Below are 16,915 nucleotides of genomic sequence, written 5' to 3' on the forward strand. Positions count from 1 at the left end.
TCTCATTGAGAGACATATTGTTACTGTGTTTGGCATATCCAATACACCATGGGTAGCTTGCCAGGCTCTGCCATGGGGGTGCGATTTGCTCAGTAGCTTGCCGAGCTCTCCGAGAGGGGCGGAGGAATCGAACACGGGTAGGGTAGGCTGCGTGAAAGGTGAATGCTCTACCACTGTGCTATCGCTCCAGCCAACAACAATAACGAATGTTGCTTAGTAAAAATGACCAGAATTTTCATTAAAATATGGCAATAAGTTTCTTCATATAAACATTTTATCTAAATAACTATGAATTAAAGTCTCTGATCAGAAAGCTCAAAATGGTTGGAAGGATGAGGAAACAAAAATACAAACTTCTGCTTGAATACTCATGGTAAACATAAGCTCTGAGTGAGTGACTGGACAAAAATCATGCAGTTAACAGCTGAATGAAAAACAAAATTACAGTCATACTTGGATTAGAACAAATAGCATTCAAGTCAACTAAAGTAATACAAGATAGGCATGGATATTAAATACTGGGAATGAGATCCATAGATCAAAAGGACCAATCTCAAAAGCACCTATGAACTCTTATTCACCAATAATGTGCCAGCAAAGTTTATAAAGCAATTGCTAATGTACCTGACCTGAGGGAATATGTTGATGGTGAAATAATGGTAGTGAGGGATTTTAATGCCCCACTTTCACCACTAGATAGGTCAACCCAATAGACTATTAACAAGGAAATAAGTGTCAAATGTGGAATTGGAATATCAACAAGAATATTAAATAAACATGAATTTCTCATTTAAAAATATGAAATTGGAATATTGAGTGTAAAATACGGAATTGGAAGAATCAAGATAAACATGTACAGAACACTAGAATGTGTAGAACCTGGTATATGTGCTCTATTGCATATGGAACATTATCTTGAATAGATCACATGCTGGACATAATTTGAGTATCCATAATGTTGTAAAAACAGAAACTATTATATGTCTGAAATTCAATTATCAATAATTTTGTAAACCACAGTACTTTAGTTACATTTAAAATGTTTTAAGTAAAAATTATTGGGTCACAGAAAATTAAAGAAGAAACATTTTTTGAAATGAATGAAAATGAAGAGAAGTTGTCAGAGCTTATATAAAAGCAAAAGAAGTACTAAGAGTGAAGGTGGCTGTAATACAAGTTCCTATGAGAAAACAAGAAAAATATCATCATAAATCTCAAAATAATCTAAACCCGTTGCTTGAGAAACTGAAAGAAGAACAAATGAATTCTGAAATAAATAGAAGAAAATGGACAGTAAAATTAGGATATCAAATATATCATTTTTTACATACTAAGAGTTATGAAAACCAAACCAGCAGTTGGGCCTTTGTTTGATATTAGTTTGGGAACACACTCAGCAGTGTTCAGGGCTGTGTTCCCAGGGATAACTCTTGGCATATCACACATAGAGAACCAAATGTCCTCAAGAACCGATAAATAGTTACCCATGTGAAAAGTAGGTCCCTTACCCACTGTACTATATGTCAGTGCCCTCAGAATCTGATTCTTTGGAGATAGCAATCAAGGTTGACAAAAATCATAGCTAGATTCATGAGGAAAAATGGAGGGAAAAAATCAAAATAAATTGGACCAAATATAATAGGGGAGAAATTATGACAGCTCAGAATACAAAGATCACAAAAGGTTTCCTATTAATAATACCACTGAGCGGTGAGCCTAAAAATATGGACAAATTCTTAGGATCATTCATCCTCCCACAGCTGAATCAGGTGAATGTAGGAAAGCTGAATAGACAAAATCATAAGTAAGGGATTTGTAGTAGTAGTTAAAAATTTTCCAAAGTCTTATTCAATTCAGAATACCAATGAGTTCTACAATACCTTCAAACACTTATAATACTACCTATAATTTATAAGCTCTTTCAAAATGTTGAAGAAATAGGAATCTTTCCTAAATATGAAGCTATCACCCCAATATGAAAAACATACAATTATTATGAAAGAAAATTAATGATCAATATGTCTGATTAACATCAATACAGGGCTGGAGCAATAGCACAGCGGGTAGGGCATTCGCCTTGTACACGGTTGACCAGGGTTAATTACTCTGCCCCTCTTGGAGAGCCCAGCAAACTTCCCAGAGTATCTCACCCGCATGGCAGAGCCTGGCAAGCTACCTGTGGCGAATTCAGTATGCCAAAAACAGTAACAACAACAAGTCTCACAATGGAGATGTTACTGGTGCCTGCTTGAGCAAACTGATGAGCAATGGGATAACAGTGACAGTGACAACATCAATGCAAAGATCCTCAACAAAATCTTGATGAAGTAACTACAACAATAAACTAAAATGATCACACATGATTATCAAGGATCACCTACAATAAAATAGTACTAAACAGAAAATAACTCTATGCCTTTCTCTGGGACAAGGTACAAGATAAAGCTGCTCTTTACTCCGCTATTATTCATTATATATTTTGAAGTCATTATTATAGAAATAAGGAAAGAAAAAGAAGTCAAAGCGATCCAAATCGAAAAGGAAAAAGCTAAACTATCAAAATTTGCAAGTGACATATAATATTTATAGAAAACCCTAATAACTCCAGTAAAAAATTTAAAAACACAATACATTAGTAGAGGAAAATATCAGGCTACAAAATCAGTAAACAAGAACTTTTTACTCAAATAAATTAGAAGAGACAGATGCCAAATCAAAAACTTTAAAATATTATGAAAGCATCAAATTCCTAGAATCAACAAATGATTTGAAAGACAAACTTTGAAAAAAACTGTTAAGTCCCTATTGTAATAAAGAAAAGATGACACTAGAAAAGTCAAAAAGTTTTATATGCTTATGAACTGGAAATAACAACGATGTCAAAAGGACGATCCTACCTTAATCATCTCCAGATATAATTATCAAAATTTTAATGCTATCTTCAACAAAAGAACAAAATTTACTAAAATTTGTATGATTCTAAAATTCCTCAATTCAATTTTGTAGGAAGAAGAAAATCTTGAGAAGTACTGTGTTTCCTTACTTTAAATTATACTATAAAGTATATTAAAGTATATTAATATGGAAACCAGGGCAACAGCACAGAAGGTAGGACACTTGCTTTGCACACAACCAACCTGGCTTATATCTCCAGCACCATATTTGGTCCCTCCATCCCTGACAGAGCTGATCCCTGAGTGCAGAGCCAGAAATGATCCCTGCACACCACCAGTTTATTTGATTTAAAAAACAAAAATAATGAAATAATGATAAGAAAGTTATTGTAATTATTATTAAAAAAAGAAAACTTTGTTGTATCAGAATAAATTTTCAGCCCAAGAGAACAGAATCAGTAGTCTATAGATAAAGCCTTAGGTTATTGTTAATTTATCTATGAGAAAGGAGCATGCTGCATAGAGTGGAACAAGAGAAGCTTCTTCAACAATTGGGGCTGGGAAAACTGAATCATCACACAAAATAATGAAACTGAAATTATTCATTCATAGAATAAAATTCAAAGTTGGTTAGAGACCCTGAGATTAACCAGAATCCATCAAATACTTGGAGAAAACATAGGCCGAACTCTCCAAGATATGAACCTCAAAGAACTCTTCAATGACTTGACTCCATTGGCAAAGATAATTAAAAAATACAAAATGGGTCTATATCAAATTAAAAAACTATTTGCACTGGGAAACTTTTGAACTGGCAAAAAAAAACCCTGAAGGTAACATGACAAGATAATCTCCATGCTATGAGAAAATATATACAAATGATACATTAGATAAAGGACTACTATCCAAGATAGAGAGTACTCACAAAGATCAAGAACAAATCAATAACTCCATCAAGAATTGGGAGAGTATATAAATAGAAACTTTGCTTAAAAATATATAGAGAAAATCAGTAGGTATATGGAAGAGCAATCACTGACATTTATTATCTGGTAAATGCAAATAAATACAATAATGTGATTTTATCTCGTAAGTTGGCCGAGTGAGCTATCACTCTGATCCCAGAAATTTAATGTTTCATGTTTTAATGAGCTGTGAATGCAAGCCACACATGCAAGCCAAGTGTTTTACCACTTAAACTGTATCTCCAGCAAAATGTGTCTATTTTTACCACAAAAATATTTATCTTTCCAAGAATATTCTCTATAAATATGAAAACAGTGCATCAAAGCATCAATAACTAATCAGAGCTTATATTTCTACAATAAATCTTTGAATTCAAGTTTTAATATCATCATCACTTAAACAAGAGTTAAGTATATCAAATTTATAATTTTGGTTATAGATGTAGTTTTTTACGAAAGCCCTGAGAGTTACTTTAGTTATAACAATTAGATGATTTAGTTCATTATTTATAATTCTCATCCATTTGAATAAAAATATCTTAAATAATCAAACAGCATAACTTAAAATGTGTAAACAAAGCTAAAAGTAGGCTTTAGACGTTAAAATGTCACTAACATAAGAACGGATCTTTGTATGTTAGTAAGTACAGGGAGGGAAGTTCCTGTGGAGATGTAGTAAATTCACTTTGCTAAAATCAAGGACAACAGTGAAGGCTTATATTATAGAGCTTATAGCTCATCATGAAGGTCAGAATCTCTACATATAACTGAAGTTTTATTCCATAGGATCAAATAAGTGATTACCTAGGAATACATTTCATTTTCTAGAAAGTCAAAGATAAAGGATTTGCTTTAGTTCTGTAAAGCAACAGTAACATGTATTTTTAAAACCCCAGGATTATACATTTTATTTTTGTCTAAGTAGCCAGACCTTCTAATTCCCCATGACCTTCTTCTTGTCTCCAAACTTGTAAGTCCAGAGAATGCAGAGGAATGGTATGATAATCCAGGGCAATGAAGATAGATGGAGCATCAGAGATACAATCTAGGAGGGAAGGTTTACAACTTGACCTTCTGATATACTTAGAACAGCATCATTAGCTGTCCTAATTACTTTTTTCTAGCAATTAGATTGTTTAGATTGTTTTTAATTCTCAAAGACAGTCATTGCTTACATTATCAAGTTTTTACCTTAGTTTTTTATATAATTTATTTCCTAGTTATCCTGATTTTAAAAAATCTTTATTATTTTATATATTCAATTACTTATTTCTAAAAGATGCTTTGAGTTTTATATATTTTTTTTTTGTATTTTGATTTAAAGAAAAGGATAAATTACTATCCTAAACATATAAACTTTAAAAATAGCATTAGTTACTCATCGGTGTCAAAAGCCAAAAATCCAGTAATTCTTGATAGTAGGGCAGCTCTACCAGGAAGTCCTGAAGCCATCATCACAAAGCCACAAAGTGAATGTATTGTGTAACACCTTAAGCACTCTGGATATTATTTGAATTTCCATGAGAAAAAAAGAAAGAAAGAAGATCAAGAGACTCAAGAACCTTTAAAGAAAGCAAAAATGATGATTGATCTCAAGGCAAAGAACATTGAGAAAATACAAATTAAAAAGACTTAAGATGGGGCCGGAGCGATAGCACAGCAGGTAGGGCGTTCGCCTTGCACGCGGCCGACCTGGGTTCGATCCCCGGCATCCCATATGGTCCCCCAAGCACCACCAGGAGTAATTCCTGAGTGCAAAGCCAGGAGTAACCCCTGAGCATCGCTGGGTGTGACCCAAAAAGAAAAAAAAAAAAGACTTAAGATGCATGAAAAGAGAAATTCCAAAGGAAAGAATGATAGAAAGACTACATGAGAAGCCATACCTGTATATCAGGGCAGAGAGAGAGATAGTCCTGAGATAAAGCCCTTTCCCATATGAATAAACAAACAAGCAAAAAAAAAACAAAAAAAATGCAGGAAAATAGGAAGTTCATCCCCAAGGAGAAATAGAAGTATTAAACATTATTCAAACAGGAAAGAGAAAGAAGAAAGCATGAATGTGGATGCTTACTAAAGTTTACTTTTTTGGTGATGGCTTTATAAGAAATGTAAATGTGAAAGATTCATTTGAAGATGTCCTACCATCTTGAACTGAAAGCCACTTATTGCCTGCCAATACTTTGTATAAAAAAGATCCTTCATCTCCACTCTGTACTGCTTTGGTGCTATCACCAGAGGTATAGTCACAGAGGTAAATATGAGCAAGTTGGGCCTTGTCAAATAAGGAGGCAAGACTATTTGTGAAACTTATGTCCAGGTTATCAACAATCCTGAAAATGCAATCTTACTGGTTTGACAGTAACTTCTGACAAATAACTCCTTATAATTATGAAAGACTGCAAACCACTGAGGAGAGCCACCACTGACTACCAAAATGACCAACACATCTTCAGTCATCAAGAAAAATGAATATGATATTGCACAAAACATTAAAGTGGTCTTGTTTGGTTTTTTAAGATAACATTAATGGAAGGGTAGTTAAGGTGCCCTGCATGCTTGATCCTTGCTTGATTCCCCACACCCCATTTAGTCCCTGACCAAGAGTGATCCCAAAAAGCAGAACCAGTACTCAGAGATAGCCCTGAGTGCTGCCTGGTGTGGCCCAAGTACAAAACATAAAATACAAGCATTGATAAGAATGCTAAAATATAAGGCAGCACTGGTAGCACTGTCCTCCTGATTTGCTCCAGCGGGCACCAGTAACATCTCCATTGTGAGACTTATTGTTACTGTTTTTGGCATATTGAATCCGCCATGGGTAGCTTGCCAGGCTCTGCCGTGCGGGCAGATCTCCGCGAGCAAGGAAAATGCCCTGCCCACTGTGTTATTGCTCCAGCCCCAACTTTTTTAATGTCTGAGTCTACTTTTTCACAATTTATTACCTTTTCCTCAGAAGACTCCCAGGGACTTTCTCAATATGCTTTAACAAAGGTATTTAATAATGACTAGCCTTGAAGTTATTATTATCATAAGTCCTTCTTTGTATTTACAAAGGTTAAGTGGGTTCTAATTTTGCCCACATTTGTAATAAATGCTATATCCAGTTTTTATGCTCTGGAAGTTCATGATGTTTCATCAACTCTCATGGAAAATCCACACATTCCTACCCAGCTGCTCTTGGTTCAGCTTTCTAACCAGACAGCACTGACTGTCAATATTCTTCTCTGCAACCTTAGTTTCTTCCCAGTGTTAGTGGTAGGTGGTTACTGGGAACTTTTAGAGACTCTTGTAAACATTAGAACACACATTGACCACTTTTGAGGTCCTCTCTTAATGGAGTTTTCAACATCAAGTCTCACAAGATTGATGTATGTCTGACTCTAAGATTGTGTGTGTGTGTGTGTGTGTGTGTGCGCACGCATGCGCATATTTCCATTAATTCAGGAGAATCTTCAGACACACTGAAACTGTTTGCCAAGATCTCTAACAAAGCATCAATTGATCTTATAAGGAACCTAAAGTAACAGAAGAAGTCACATCACATCTTTCATGTTTCATAACGAACCTCTTGTGATTTAAATGGTTTCATCAGAGAAAGCAGCACTTGGGTAAGATTCAGAAAGAAGTTTTGCTTCTGGAACGCCCAGCAATATTTGGTAGGAAGAAAAGGAGTGGGGGGTAGAGGTTGGGGCAACACGAAAAATACTGGTGAATTTCAGTTACTGGTTTCTATTTTATGAGAATCGTTTGTTAGTTTCATAGGTCACAGTTAATCAGCAAATTTCTCACTGTTTCATTTCAGCTTCTCTCCCATAGTGGTCCTTCTAAGGACCACCCTTTTAAGCTACTTGGCAATGACACTTCCCGGTTTGACATCCCAAACTTTCCCTGGGAAGCAGGGACTCCAGGCTACCAGCAGTTCGATTATCCTGCTGATTACAGCACAGGTGTCCATGTTCTTCTTGGAGCTCTGGAGCTGCCAAGAAGACCAAAAAAAAAAAAAAAATACAACTTTCTCCTTCCTCTCTGCTTCTGCTAGCACTGTAGCGGTGGAGTTAGCCAGCTCAGCTGAGACTGACCCTCGCCCTTCATCCCAGGCGCGATCCCCACCACGCCCACCTGGCTGTCAGGATTCGCAGCCCCCTCCCCTGTCCTGCGCTCGGTGGTTCCAGTTATCCGGCCGAGGAGATGCGGGGTCCGCCTGGAGGCTGTGCCGCCGCCTCCGCCCGCGCGGCGTTCCCCGCGTGAGCGCTGGATTATTCCAGTCTTTGAGCATGGCAGATTTCCACCAGATGACATCATGGGAGCCGAGTGAGTGCGGGCTCCGAGAGGGGGACGGAGAAGGGGAGGGGGAGGCGGGGAGGGGAGGGAGAGGGCTGGGAAGCTGAGCCCCAGCCGGGCTGCCTGCCACCCAGCTGCACGGCCGCGAGCTCGCGCGAGCGCTCCGCCCGCAACTGACAAAGGATGGGAAGATGCCTGCGCCCGGGGCTGCTGGCTGCACGCCTGCAGGCGGCCGCCTGAGCGACTTCGCCCTCCGCGGGTGAGTGATTGCCCTGCGCCTTCCGGCCTGGCAGTGAGCCCGCACCCCCGGGCCGGGTGTCCCGGCAGGTGTGTCCCCGGACCCGAGCGAAGCTCGAGCTGTAGAGCGCTGGAGCACCAGCCCGGGCAGCAGGTGCCTTTGCTGGCGGGACCCGAGAGGAGTGGATGATGCCTCTGGCCGGGGTTCGGAGCGGGGATGGGGAGCGACTCCCGGGCGGCAGGCTGAGCTCCGTAGAGGGGGTGCTCCGGGGAGCCTCCTGCCCTGGCTAGTTACCTTTGTTGCATCCAGGCGCCCGTTCCGCGCGCGCGAGTCCTTTCTGGTGATGCCCAGTGCGAGGCGCGCTGTTTACACCAGCTCCACACTAGTCACAGAGCCGCACCCCTCGGAAAGCGCGGCATCAGTGACAGCCCCTTGGGCAGGCTTGCGAGGTACCGGTGAGGGCTGCAAGGGGACCCGCACCTATGGCCCAGGGTGGTGCTGGGGAGGGGCGGGGGAGGCGCCCTGGACCAGCCGGGCAGCCTTTGTCTTGGGCTTAGCGCCGATGCGCTCCAACCTGAGTCAGGTTTTCTCGAACTGTGGAGTCCGATCTTATTGAGGCTGGAGCAAGCTTGGGCGAGAGATAATTGGTTTCCTGCTGCAGGCGGGACTGAGAACCGGGGACTTAACATAAGGAGAAGGGCGCTGCGCCCGAAGGTGAGTGTGACAGCTATCCCGGTGTAGAGCGAACTTCTTAAACTCCAGAAAGTGACATGACCCACGGAGGTACAGAGGCACCCCAAGTTCTGTTCCCAAATGGTATGGGTAGGGGGCAGCTTAGCGAGACTCACTCTCAGTCTTGTTTTTGAAGCTTTTATTTTAAGGATTATTGTCGCAGGTGGATGGAGTTAGGGAGACGAGTGTCTTTTTTGGCAAAACCTTTTTTTTTTTTTTATTAAGTATTTCAGAAGAGATTCGCTTGCTTAACGCTTCTGAGATGGGTGTGTGGTCTATTGTGCAGCATTGTGGACATAGAAGAGAGTCAAACCTTGCTCTAGCATCTCACTTATTGGAGTTCCGTTCTTCATAAGTGTTAGGAATCCGATAGCCCTGCTGCTCCCTTCCTACCCGCCTTCGTTTCTACTATCTGGAAAGAGTTCTATTCTGAGATCACAGACAACTGCCAATATCTACTGAAATGTTTTGTTTAAATGTCAATTTATTTCCAAAAGAAATATTTTATGAAAGAAAGACGAAAGAAATTGCAAGTTTGCTAAATTGAAGTTTGCTTATTGCATTCTTTGGAGTCATTTACTTTAATTGATTTTTAAAAAAATGTTAAGGTATTTCATCTTTATGAATTTAGTGTTTGATAAATCATTTCTAAACGCTAAGCAGATTTTTGGTGTAAAAATCATGCTGCCGTTTCAGTACCTAGCAATACTAGAGAATAAGAACGACACAGAAATCAGTCATAAAGTCAGAGGGGTGCTTTATGTTAGAAAACAGAAAAGTTCTTTTGCTTGTTTAATTTTATTTGGGGGGCACACACAGTTGTACTTAGGGCACAACTCCTGGCTTTGCACTCAGAGGTCACTCCTGGCAGGACTCTGGGAAACCATATGTAATACTTGGGATAAAACCCTGGTCAGCTGAATGCAGGCCAAGCCCCTTATCCCATGTATTATTTCTCTGGCCACAGAAAACAAATGTGTTTTTTTTTCTTTTTCTCTTTAAAAATCAACAATCTTAATTAGTTTTTGTTTTTCTAAAGTAGAAATATGAAAGTGAATTTCCCTCATCAGGGATTAGGCACTGGTCTTCTAACAAAGTTTGAGATCTTTTCAGAGCACACGTTAGAAAATTAGAGAATAAGAAATGTGAAATCATAAAAAGGAAGTAGGTGAGAAAATTCAGGTGGTTTAACTAAATGTCAATGGTAGATCTAAGATGTGTCTAGTGGAGGTCATGGTAGTTTGTTTTGGGAACACTTCATGTTAACTTTTACATGCTTGGCCTCTTCTTCAAGGAAGTATATGATCACATCTTTGATTTTGTTATATTGTTGTATGTTCTGTTATATAATGTTATCCTGATAAAATTATGTTGCTCACTATATTACATTGAGAAGCAAGTGATATGATTAAAGCGAGCTTTCTTTATTCAGGACTTAAAATAAAAGGTTATCAGCAAAATTTTCTTTTGTAATTCAGGAATAATTTTTCATTCTTTTTCTCTTAAAATATCACAAAGGTATTTATGTGTTTTCTTTTTACTTTGGTACATTAATTTCTTTATAGTGATATTTAAGAAATTGTATTGCAGGCTGTTGAGGACCTGTTGCTTATGTTGACTGTTCTCTGCAAATTTTGTAATAGCAAATCTCTTTTAAAATTGAGTACTTTGTCTGCTGATGTGTTGCAAGATAAAGTGTTCCCCCTAAATAGAGATTTCTATAAAATGCATATATAACTCTGATCTGCTATGATGTCTGCTAGATATCATAAGAGGAATCTATGCTACTAGGTCATAGTTTTGTCAGATGTTTTATTTTCTTTATATGATACATAAAAACATACATTAAGGATAAGAGGTCATATTTTATTTATAAATTTTTAAATTTTATTTAAAATGCCTTTCATCCAAAAACCTGAAAAGTGTTCTAATTCTTCAAAACAGATACAGTAGAATATGTGAGGAAAGTCCTCAGAGTTTATGCATACTATGATAAATATTTATGCCTTATATAATAAATATATATTTACATAATTAATTTTTAAATACAAGGATCAAAATTATGTCCTTTAGACAATATTCTTAAAATATTCTTTAAAGCATTTCTTACTTTGTTATGTAGAACTCAATTGGGAAAGATAGCAGCAGGAAGAAGGGGGTTGCTTTAAAAGACATAAAGAAAGCTACAGTGCATTGCGAAGAGTTAACAGTAGAGTACATCATGTCAGAATCCTGGAAACTTTCCAAGTAAAGATTACGAGGAATGAAGCAAAAGGCCATTTGGTAGCCTTTTGCTTCCATTGTTTCAATTATTTGATTTAAATAGTTGATGTCCATGATTCAGTAAAACTCTCTCCACTTGGGGCAAAATTTACCTTAGTCTAAATCAGAAGTTTGTTTCATGGGATTTTCCAATGGTGTAATTAAAATTCTAGTCAAATCATGCTTTATGAATTACAAAATATTATGATTTTAATTTTTGCTTTTAGTCAAATGTTTATCAAACTTGTCAATAAAACAGAAGTCTTGCCCGAAAGGTTTGGACATCAAAGATTCTTCTGGAGCTACAGGTTAAGACTATAAGCCAACACTTATGGGATAGTTGAAAATAATTATGAATGTGATGTTACATAATTGAGTATAGAATTTTTGCTAGTCATTGTCTTTTGTTGTTATTCTTTGGACTTTATTATGTCTTCATCTGTAACTGATTTTGTTTTGTATTTGTCTTTGTTTTTCTTCATGGATGGTCCATACTGTGTGTATATATATATATATATGTGTGTATATATATATATACATATATCTATACATATTCTTTACTTTTTCAGACTGACCTTAGTTTCTTGAGATATGGAATAACATCTCTCATGTGATAAATTCATGGCATTCAGCTCTCATTCTGCTTTTTGGGTCACACCCATCGATGCACAGGGATTATTCCTGGCTTATGCACTCAGGAATTACTCCTGGTGGTGCTCGGGGGACCATATGGGATACTGGGAATCGAACCCTAGTCGGCCAGTGCAAGGCAAACACCCTACCCACTGTGCTATCGGTCCAGCCATTCTCTTTCTAAAGAAAATATATGTTTGACTCTTGAATTTCTTTTTTAATTTCCACTATTTTATTCTCTCCATTGAATTTTTTATTTATGAATGTGCATTCTGTTTCTTTCCATAGATCTTTCCCATAGATTTCCAGATTGTCACTTGTCTTCCTTTATTTTCAACAATGTAATCAAAATTATTTAGAGGTCTTTGTTTTGTTTTTGCTAATGCTTATAACTGAAATGAGTTTTTGGCTGGAGCGATAGCACAGCGGGTAGGGCATTTGCCTCGCATGCGGCCGACCCGGGTTTGATTCCTCTGTCCCTCTCCAAGAGCCCAGCAAGCTACCGAGAGTATCCTGCCATGCCAGCAGAACCAGAAAGCTACCAGTGGTGTATCCGATATGCCAAAAACAGGAGCAACAAGTCTCACAATGGAGACATTACTGGTGCCCACTCGAGCAAATCGATGGACAACAGGATGACGGTGACAGTGACAGTGTCTTCTTACTCTTGACTCATAATGGAAACCATAAAGTTGTCAGAGTTTCCTGTTGACATACATATTAACAGAGATAGCTTATACTATCACCCAGTAAATAGCTTGAAGTGACTCTGTGCTAATCAACTTCCCTTGCTGGAGCATCCAGTCAGTAAGCTATGGATATCTTGATCTTTCTCTCGTTCACTCTACTTTGAATTCACAGTAAGACTTTGAAAAATGTGTTTCTCTTTTTAGAAGTCTCACTCTTTCTGTCTTTGTCCCCAATTATATGTGCAATTGGACACAACAGCCCCAAAGTCATATGGATGAAACCAGTCAAGTACAGCTTCACCATTTATTATTCCTCACTGGCATTTTAACATTTCTAAATTTGTTCATCTCCAGCTTTACAAGACTGCCAAATTTTTACTGGATTTTCTCTTTCATAACAGAAGTCCTCCACTGTAGCAAAGTCCCTATTTTTTTTTTCCTTTGGCTATGTGTCTAAGTTGAAAAATGTCATCGTCACTCTCCACGCTAGGTGAGGGAAGGCATGCTAAATTCAGCCTATTTTTTCAACACATCTTTCAACTGAAATTTTGCTTTGTCTTGTGGTTTTTGTTTTATGGTATTTTTTTTTTTTGCAGGGGTTGGAGGGTCCTTGCCTGACTATGCTAAGGGCTTACCTCTGCTTCTGCATTCAATGATCACTTCTGGCGGGGCCCTGTGGAACCTATGGGACACCAGAATTAAACACAGCTTGGCTGCATATAAGCCCAACTCCCTGTGTTAGTTATCCTTTTAGCTCTTTCTATCTGGAATTTTGAACTCTCTAGTCATGATTTGTTCAGGAGCTCTACAAGTTTTTGTTTATTTATTTACTGTGTGTGTGTGTGGGGGGGGTCACAACCTGGCCATGCACAGGGATTACTCCTGGCTCTGCACTCAGGAATTTCTCCTGGCTCTGCACTCAGGAATTACTCCTGGCGGTTCTTGGGGGGATCATATGGGATGCTAGAAATCGAACCCGGGTTGGCTGTGTGCCAGGAAATACCCTACCCGCTGTATTATAGCTCCAGGAAGATTTTTTTTTTTTTTTGCTTTTTGGGTCACACCTGGCAATGCACAGGGGTTACTCCTGGCTCTGCACTCAGGAATTACTCCTGGCGGTGATCAGGGGGCCATATGGGAAGCTGGGATTTGAACCCGGGTCGGCCACGTGCAAGGCAAATGCCCTACCCCTATCGCTCCTGCCCCTCCAGGAAGTATTTTTAACAGACATTTTATTCCCCTTTATTTTTGCTTTGGGGATGAAAGAGTTGAGCCACACCTAGAAGTGCTTGGGGGTCATTCCTGGCAGTGCTCAGAGGACCATACACAGAGTCTTCCATGTACAACACAAGTGCCTTAACCACTGTACTATTACTCCAGATTTTTTCCCCCCATATTCTTACCTTTTTAGTTGCTCTTAGTGGTACTGTAGGTCCAGTGTGAGTTATTTCAGCATACTCATCAGCTGAAGTGGTTCCAGTCTACAGGGTCCTAAGAAACAGTGAAATCTAAACCCATTTGAATTTAAAGTGTTTCTAGATTCTCAGGGATGCAGAGATAGTATGAAAATTCAGGTGCATGTCATGCATGTGATTAGCCTCAGTTTATCACAGGGGTAGTCCAAGTTTGATTTTAAAATGTTACCAGATTGACAGGGTTGGAGAGGTAGTATGAAGGTTCAGGTGCATGTCATACATGTGACCAACATCAGTTCATCACAGATATTGCCCCAATAATTCCCAGCTCTACAGGGTATAAACAACACTGGATCCTGGGGGCCTGGAATGTTTGTCTAGCCCTCTATTTAGACAGATGGAACTTGGCAATGCTGGAAGCCAGTGATTCAAACAGTAAATTCAAATTCATGGCGACAAATATAATAAATTGACAAAAATCTTCTTTGATCTTAGGAGTGATATATACTACACACATATAAATAACACTTTTGAATCTAAGTAGCTCATGTTTTACAAATCATTTCATTTGAAAAACAATGTTACATATAAGAAGTGGATACAATATGTAAACTCCCTCTTAGAAATAATTGCCCTTTGTTTTACAAATTTTTACTCTGAAAAGCAACTGATATACCAGACAACTTGTTATTTGTATATCATAGATTTAATAAGTTAATAAATAATCAACTTTTTATTTTTGGTATATGGGTGAAATTCAGTATATGTATCTTCTGTAAAAAATGTTATAAATGGTCTTTGGTTGTTTTAGAAATAATATCATTTACAATATACCTCCAGTATGACCTACTTATTTAACGGTACTTCTGTGGATTGTCCTAGAATTTCTGTTAAAATTGTCTAATAATGAATGGCTGGATTCTCCAGGTGAACAAAAATAAATAATGCTATTTTAAGCGATCCCATTTTTTTTTCAGATTATATATTAGAAACCATTGACTTTGGTGGACATGATTGCATGCAGGTTGGAAAATTTTTGGTCTATTTTACTTGTCTTTCATTCAATTTTCTGAGACTATTAGGAAATTCATTAAAGTATGGGAGGAGTGAAAATTGTGATACAGTCACACTGCTGCCTTATTATCTGGGACTGAGTAATGTGCTGATTCTCATTAGTTATATCACATGCTTCTTGGGCGCTGGCTATTTTTTCAGTCTTGTTTCTAATTCTGGCTAAGATTATCTCAAGAATTATAGGTAAAACTGAACCACAATTGTACTGGTATTTTTTTCCATCTTGCACTGCTTTTCATTTCTACTATGTGACTTTATCAGCTTGCCCTATCTTCTTTTATCCCTGGAACTACAGCCTACTAGTGGGAAAAGACTAATACTACTTCGGGAATCCCATAATCCTTAAAAATAGATGGGTAGTTCTTAAAAGTTTTTCTCTCATTCCTCAGAGATTTCAAGTCAGATGAAATTTCTTTTTGCCTTGACTGCAATCCAGCCCTTTTATTGGCTTTTATTTATTCACTTTGCCCAGTACCTCACTCTGACTCCCTGGTGTCTGGGAGTTTAGCGACTGTGTTCCCCCTGTTCTGCTCCCCCACCTTCAAATAATTAGAAGGCTATTCTGGAGTTAGGAAAAGCTAAAACATTCCTGATTGAAGCCTGTAGTGTGAAGAATGTGACAACCTCTCTACAGGAGAAATCACCTTGTTATAATGAAATTATCTTGGCTCATTTTGGGTCAAGAGAGAACCTCAAGGATACGTTTGTACTGATAAGGACCGGAGGCCTTGGGTGGAGAGTACAAGCCAGTGAAGACTGAACAGTTAGCCTTTAGGGACATCCACTCCTCTTCCTCTCCATTTCCATACTGAAAAGCAAACACTTCATGGGGCTTCTCTTCTGTCCTTGTGATATATGATCATTGTATATACTTCTGTTGGGAATTCACAACATTCTCCCCATGAATATGTATGAGTTACCTAAAACACTATTGGAATATATATAATCTGTTTCATCAGTTTACCTCAAATGGACCTAAAATCAGATGTGCCCTCTCCTTGAATCTGTGCTCTAGCTAAAATGGGCTGGTGGATGTCTTTCTCAGTCTAAGGAGTTTTCATGCCAATACAGTTCCTCCCTCCCTCCCTCCCTCCCTCCCTCCCTCCCTCCCTCCCTCTCTTCCTTCCTTCCTTCCTTCCTTCCTTCCTTCCTTCCTTCCTTCCTTCCTTCCTTCCTTCCTTCCTTCCTCCCTCCCTCCCTCCCTCCCTCCCTCCCTCCCTCCCTCCCTCCCTCCCTCCCTTCCTCCCTCCCTCCCTCCCTCCCTTCCTCCCTTCCTTCCTCCCTTCCTTCCTTCCTTCCTTCCTTCCTTCCTTCCTTCCTTCCTTCCTTCCTTCCTTCCTTCCTTCCTTCCTTCCTTCCTTCCTTCCTTCCTTCCTTCCTTCCTTCCTTCTTTCCTTCCTTCCTTCCTTTTCTTGTTGTTTTATCTGGGGAAGGGCAATGGGTCACACCCAGTGCTGTCTGGGTCTTACTCCTAGCTCTGCACTCAGGGATTACTTCTGGCAGAACTTGTGCATATGTGGTGCTGGGGTTGAACCCAGGTCACCTGTGCAAATCAAGTGCCCTACCCATTATATTACTGCTCTAGCCCACGTAGTCCCTCTTATTCAGTTGTTCTTATGCTTTTATTGTGGTGGTGGCTATTAATGACTCTCAGATCACCTTTTACTATTACTCACATAAGATTTTACTACAGACTCTGCCTTTGAAAGCAACTGACCTAAGGTACAGAGTA

The 16,915-nt window shown here is 38.8% G+C and overlaps 1 protein-coding gene across 2 annotated transcripts in view; it reads left to right on the forward strand.

The window, feature by feature from the left end:
• Positions 1-8,242: 8,242 nt before the first annotated feature.
• Positions 8,243-16,915, forward strand: part of MARCHF1 (membrane associated ring-CH-type finger 1) — an 830,879-nt gene continuing 822,206 nt past the window's right edge. Inside the window, exon 1 of one of the 2 annotated variants that reach the window (XM_055144580.1) lies at positions 8,243-8,399. The gene's annotated coding sequence lies outside the window, so the exon portion shown is untranslated. Of the gene's footprint in view, positions 8,400-8,968; positions 9,093-16,915 lie in introns of those variants that run through there. The other variant, XM_055144581.1, reaches the window with a different exon arrangement.

The sequence above is a fragment of the Sorex araneus genome, chromosome 7, assembly GCF_027595985.1.
Source record: "Sorex araneus isolate mSorAra2 chromosome 7, mSorAra2.pri, whole genome shotgun sequence".
Lineage (NCBI taxonomy): Eukaryota > Metazoa > Chordata > Mammalia > Eulipotyphla > Soricidae > Sorex > Sorex araneus.